This window comes from Malaya genurostris, chromosome 2 (assembly GCF_030247185.1).
Source record: "Malaya genurostris strain Urasoe2022 chromosome 2, Malgen_1.1, whole genome shotgun sequence".
NCBI lineage: Eukaryota > Metazoa > Arthropoda > Insecta > Diptera > Culicidae > Malaya > Malaya genurostris.
Genome location: NC_080571.1, coordinates 43,444,450 through 43,451,258, shown reverse-complemented (window position 1 = coordinate 43,451,258; position 6,809 = coordinate 43,444,450).

Below are 6,809 nucleotides of genomic sequence, written 5' to 3'. Positions count from 1 at the left end.
AAACTCTAAAGTGGAACTTATTTCGACATCTCATGGAATATTCAATCGATTGTTACACTTTTAGATTCAAATTCGATCTGATTTGCAGTTTCGACATTACAGAGTAATGAGTGATAAAAATCTCAAATTACCGCTTAAAACGACGCTCATTAAAAACTGTCATGAAAACTGAAATACCGAAGAATATTAATGCAAAAAACACATGCGAATTGATGAAAAAAAGGTATCATCTCACTGCTAGGTGGATTAAGCACGTTTTTGTACTAACTTTTCTCAGAGATGGCTGAACCGATTTTCACAAACTTAAATTTAAATGAAAGGTCCTGTAGTCCCATACAAAATTCCTGAATTTCATTTGGATCCGACTTCCGGATCCGGAAATATAAGGTAAAGTGTGTTAAAAATTGTATACCATCACTGAAAAGGGCGAAAAACCGTAACAAGTTTTCTAAATCGACCTCAAATCATCAGTAGACGGTCAAATAAACCGATTTCGGTTATTCTTTTTAGGAATTGAAGAAAATTATTTTGTAGAATATGATTTATAATGGTATGATTGATATGAGAAAGGCATCATTACACCACTAGGTGGATTAAAACAGGTTTTTCTTTCAGATACAGCTGAGTCGATTTTCACAAACTTAGACTCAAATAAAAGGGTCAGCGTCTATAAAAATAGACTTCGGATCTCACTTCTGGCTCCGGAACAACAGAGTGAGATGTGTTTAAAATTGTAAAACAAAAAATTCCTATTCACTTGGGTCAAAACTGTTAAAAACTGAAAAGCTTATCGTATTGTCAGCTCAAATAATCTGTTTTTGTTGTTATTTAATATTCCAAGAAAAGTTTGTTGAAGAATCCCTTAGTAATACTAAAGAAAACATGAGTTATATGAGAAAGACATCATTACACCACTAATGTTACAGTTCTGGATTTTCATTCCGACTACACACAATTGCTTTTCGAACTTGTTTTTCACTCAATGCCACCTTTGATCCAGAAGCTTGTAGTCTCACCAAGAATTTATTTTGACACTACGAACAGACATACGTTCGTCAGTCTGCGAAATATTTCACACGTTTCTAGAGATGTGCGATTTCGTCGCGAACAAGCCTTATCTAAAAACAAACGCCTACTATGAATAAGTTGTCATTTCCATTAGAGTGACTATAATCAGAGTGGCGACAGCTGTTCGTTTGGAATGACAGCTCCCAGTTCCAAACGAGCAAACGACCTGTCAATTCAATGTAAAGCTAATGGAATGTTTTGAATTGTTGCCAAAATTACGGATGAGATGTCGTCACTCTGGTTATAGGCACTCTAATTTCCATTCTACCAGATTGTTCTTATAAAACAATATAATTTTATATCTTATATCGCGTTTCGAGGTACGATTTAAGATTCGGTTGGTTTCAAATCGATTGACTTCCGTTCTGAGAATTTGAACTGTACTTGATGCATGTTGTTTCTACAAAAACCTCTAAATAACGAAGAAACAGCAGCTTCAAGAGCTCAGCATGATTTAATTGTTCCAGAAATTCGATTCCGAGTTATCTCCGGTCACAGAATCCACCCAAAACCGAACAACACACGGCAGCGTCGAATTTCGTGCTTATCTGCTTGCTGCTGGGTAGGAAAGCTCAATTGATACGGTTGATCGACTGCACAATCTGCAATATGCCGGTTTCCGAGTTTCAGTCGCGTCACCGGGCACCATCAGTCAATAACGGGAAATGTCAGCCCAGTCTGGACGCGCGAGACGGCTGGCCACACGGACCGTTGGTGACCGTTGTTTCTGGTTTCATGTTCACAGCAGGCACGTTTTCCGGTGCCGAGTAATAAAGCGACAGTCCGAAGGCAGCGATTGGACAGCTGCACGCGCAGCGGACCGTTCGATTGGGAAAGTTTTCGGAGAAAACTGCGAACTATTTTGTGCTTGGAGATACGATTTAATTTGAAATGTGGTGAAACCGTGAAATAATAATTTGAGGAAAAATTCGAAACCCAAACTCGCAAATTCTATTTCGTTGTGATTTAGTTTTTTTTTTTCAAATCTCAAAAATGCTTCTTAGAATCAATGCTATAAATTTCCATCCGGTAGAATCTCTTTTAGAAGTCATAATCACGAAATTATGGAACCAAACACCAAAAAATCTACGCCAAAAGCCACCGCTGATGGAGTTAGTGAATACTGCGAGGACGGTCACGACAAATCAGTTGGACCAAAAGTCATGCCAAGTCACGAGGCTCGTACCAATACTTAACAGTCAACAAAGAGAGAGTGAACAGCCAGTAGATACCGCTAGTGATGAAAAGCGATCCGCAAAGCACAGTGGTCGTAATGGTACGGAATAGCGGATAAAATTGATAAAATTGATTCATTCATTTATTCTACTCTAAGGGTTCAATTTTGTTTAAATCCATTATATCAGACCCTGTTAATTAGTGCATTATTTTAATTTGGGCACGATTATTTTTATCCTTACTGTAAGTAAACGAGACTAATCTCAACGCATGTGATAAGTATTTCGGTCATTATTTTTGACATATCGCACAGTGATATTTCAAATGTTACTTGTTGAAATATTATATTATCTGAGCAATGTCTTTGCATTACCTTCTCTTTGCGGAATTTGGTCTTTCTGTTTCAACAGACGATTCTACTGACACTAAGAATCCTTCCAAGTCGGTGGTCGAACCGACGACTACGACGGCTTCCAAGACCAGCGTCCCATGCATTGAGCCACCAAACAGGGACGAAATATTCTATTATTTTTAACTTCAATTTTCCAGCAATGATCTCAAGTCGCATAAACCGAGTGCCTATGGAATAACATAAACACCATGTGTCTACTTATGATATCACATTATTGCAGACGCATAGTTATTCAAATGGTCTCGTTTGTACCAAATCAAATACTGTGTCTTTCCACAAATTTGTGTATCTGTACAAAAAGACGGGTGGGTAATATCAGAGACATAACTGGATGACGTGAATACGAATAAAACCGACATGCTTTTCCACTCTTTGGAACATTTTTCTCTAGTTTAGCGAATCGTAATAAAAACTGCTGAACAAACATAATAAAAATATAAAAGATTGTTGAATCACACCAAAAATTTAGAATAATTTTATTTTTCATGATACTGTAAGTGAAATGATGGCGACGACGCACAGTGGTCTGGAAAACTGAAAAAAGACGGTTAAAAGTCTGTACTGACTTTCACTGATTTTTACGAGCTAACGTGTCTTCGAAGAAGTATTAAGCTTATTTTGAAAGTAGCACCTTAATTTTTGTTAAGGAGGTAGTACCAATTTCGAATAAAAATTTTTTTTTCACAAAAAAAATTTTTTCTGTCTCATTTTGAAGAAAAAAACATTTGAAGTATTTTTGTTGAGATATATTCACTTTATTTTAGAAATAGTTTTTTTGTATGTATCTCCGTAGAATCTACCTCTATTACCTAAGTATCTACTACAAAGTGCGCGTAAATATGCATAAACAAGCTCATGCTTGTACGCACAACTTCACAGATTGTTGTGATTTTTATTTTGTTTATTTTTTGACAAATAACAATATTAGAAAAAATCTAAGTGGAACTGCAATTTTTTAGGCCTTTTCAAAATTAGCTTTAAATATTGAAAATTTGAAAAATTATCAAAAGTTCAACACATTTAAAAAAATTGAAAAATGTTTTCCAAACAAAATACGAAAAAGTATTGCAAAAGTACAAACCTTCACGAAGAGATATCATTTTTAAACATGTAAATAAATTGAGTTATCGCGAAGCAACACGTGTTGATCGTGCGACGCTCACTTAGAGATGTGCGAAGCAGTTCATACCGGTGAACCGATCAGCTCACTAAAGAAAATCGATTCAATGTATGAGCTTTTGTATGTTTTGAGCACCGTTTTTTTTAATCCGTTTTTTTTTCACATGCATGATCGAAATCATTGATGCACAAAGAACAATGCTATGCGAACTAACTTGTCTGCGAAAAATTATTATGTCATAATCGAGAATATCTGCAAAAGTGAGAGGTAAGATTTCTTATTGACAAAGGGTCATTCAATCTGTTAAACAAGGATAGATACACATTTAGAAGAACGAACAAAAGCTCATGCACACATTTCTTCTCATTTATAACTCGCTCTTTAAGAGCCGGAGATCCGTTCAGCTCGTAGCTTGTTTTCACCTTACCAGCAGGGGTGTCAGGTCATTTTTTCAAAAATCTGTGACCATCCAAAAACCGTTTCCATAAAAGCTGAAGGGAATCATTTTGGTAAGCAAAAAAAAAAAGTCTCACTATTTCCTACCGCTCTGTAATTTTTGGTGCTAAACTGTAATTAATTTAAAAAATCTTTGATCGATTTCAGAGATCTGTGAAAATCTGTGCCAAAAGGCATTTTAAATCTGTGCAAAAGGTTGAAAATCTGTTAACCTGGCATCCTTGCTTATCAGTGCGGTGAACTGGTGAGTTGCGGTTCTTTTAAAAAGTGCTGTGAGTTATCAGCTCACTTTGAAGATTCGATTCACTGGAATAGCTCAGAAACGAATTGCCCATCTCTACGCTCACTGCAAAAGCAAGACGCGTGACGCCCTCCGTTTTTTAATCATTCATGGTTTCAGCATGGCCATAGTGAAAATGAGTCACACGAATAGTACTCAGGATATTCTCATTGGAAAATAAATTGGAAGAGTAATATATTTTCCTTTAAGTATTGTAAAAGTTTGCTGCACTAAGTTGCATATTTCGCTTCGGTACAACGTTTCCTAGGTAAAGATAGGTAAAATGATGTGTAAATTTTCCAGAAAAGAATAAAACTATGCACTAACTTCAAGAAAAATATGGGATTTTTCATTTTCTTCAATTATTCCAAACAAGTTATGAATAAAAAACTGATTTTAGGGGGGTTGTCATGAAAACGCTTTGTATATCCGAAACGATGTGACCTAGACTTTTGGTATATTTGACAAAGTAAATTATTTTCAATAGTTCTAAAATTTTGTAGAAGAAAAAAAATTTCTATCTCTTCAGAAAAAAAGTTATGGTTATATTTTTTGTCAAAGTAGGCCATGAACAATTAGGGATAGAATCAAATTACGCGGTATATATTTGTAAATAATTTCTTAGAAGCAACTATATGCATTAAACGAACGGTTTGGCAGCTACTGATTTATGTCCACGTTGTTATTGATTCGAACCACTGTGCGACGTATAACCAGAGCTGCAAATTATCAGTCATGTCAAATGACCTTGACAGACTGACTAAAATCATCGTCAACTATAATCGGTACGATCAAAGTTTCTGTCAAATGAGATACTAGATAGTTCAATGACCAAGTAGAAGTATACTCAGTCAAAGACAGGTGACGCATGTTGTTCTCTCTCTCATTCTCCTATTCCCTGTTGAAGCACAAAAATTCCATGAGAGTACTAACATAAACATAAATTGATAAATTTCATTGTTCTTTGTAAAAAGTCATTGGATGTCGGAGTTTAATGGTGTACATGAATTTAATTCAATGTTTATGCTGCTTGATTAATATTTAGTCACATCGTAATCAAGCAGTGACAGGAGAAATGAAGATAATATCAATCGCATCGGCAATCAATGAGCGTCCTGGTGAGTGTAATATCAAGAGAATTTAAATTATGACAGATCGGCTCTCAGACACTCTATATATGACGATTGGTAGAGCCTGGTTGGCAGCAGTCCAGTGACATAAACTTTCCAATCTTCGTCGTGCAAAGTTGCTCGTTGATAGTGACATTTAGCAGCTCTGCGTATAACATGTTAAAGAATCAAATGAAACCAAATATTCTCAATTTATAACGCAAAATATTCGTAGTTTCGTATTTCCAGGGAAACCGTTTTGGAAGTTTCACAACATATTTGTTAAATTGTTGTATCTGAAACATATAGCAATGTATGAGTCATTCATTTAGAAATAAGAGAATACAACATAACAAAATTATTTAGCAATATGTCTTCCTCATAATAAATGAATTTAAAATACTCAAGGTTTACAAACATTTGGGGCGAAACACGATTGTTTGGGAAAAAGATGAAAAAGTTTGTTTACTCGCTTTACCAAACTTTTCGTTTTTTCTTTCGGTTCGCATAAGAATTATGCAATATTTTAGCTCGATCGGTAAAACTATATTTCCGCACCCGTTTTTAAAGGAAAATCAACACAAGTTCCCTAATATATCTGGCACCACTGCTGCTAGTGGTTCTAATAATTATTTTGCTATAACGGTTGATCTGAGTTATTTGATGCCTTCGCGATAGTTACTCAGCTTAGTATGAAGATTCTTTTTAAGTGACAAACCATGTTCTAAAACTTACCGTTGAGACACAAAAAATATGAGATAAGGAATTTATAACTTTGGCAAAATTATTGGATTTGAGTTTATCTAAAACATTGTTCAAGACGACAAAAACCTATTTCTTCAAATAAAAAAAAATAGACTTGTCACTTAAGAACAATCTTCATACTAATCTGAGTAACTGTAAAGTAAAATTATATTACGGCCATTTGCATTTGCTTGTGCAACTTATTCAAAATCTGAATAAGTTATGCCTTTAATCGATGTTAAAAATTTATTTAATTATTAAATTCTTCTGTGCCGGGAAGAGCCTAGCCTATTGGAGCTTAAATTATCTAATCTTGTTCTCCAACAGGCATAAAACCTCCTTATCTTTTATACCAACAGATTATCAATATTTAAATTGTACATGAAAGATTTATAACATTACTAGCTGAATTACCCGGCATTGCTCGGAAAAGTTTCGTGAAGG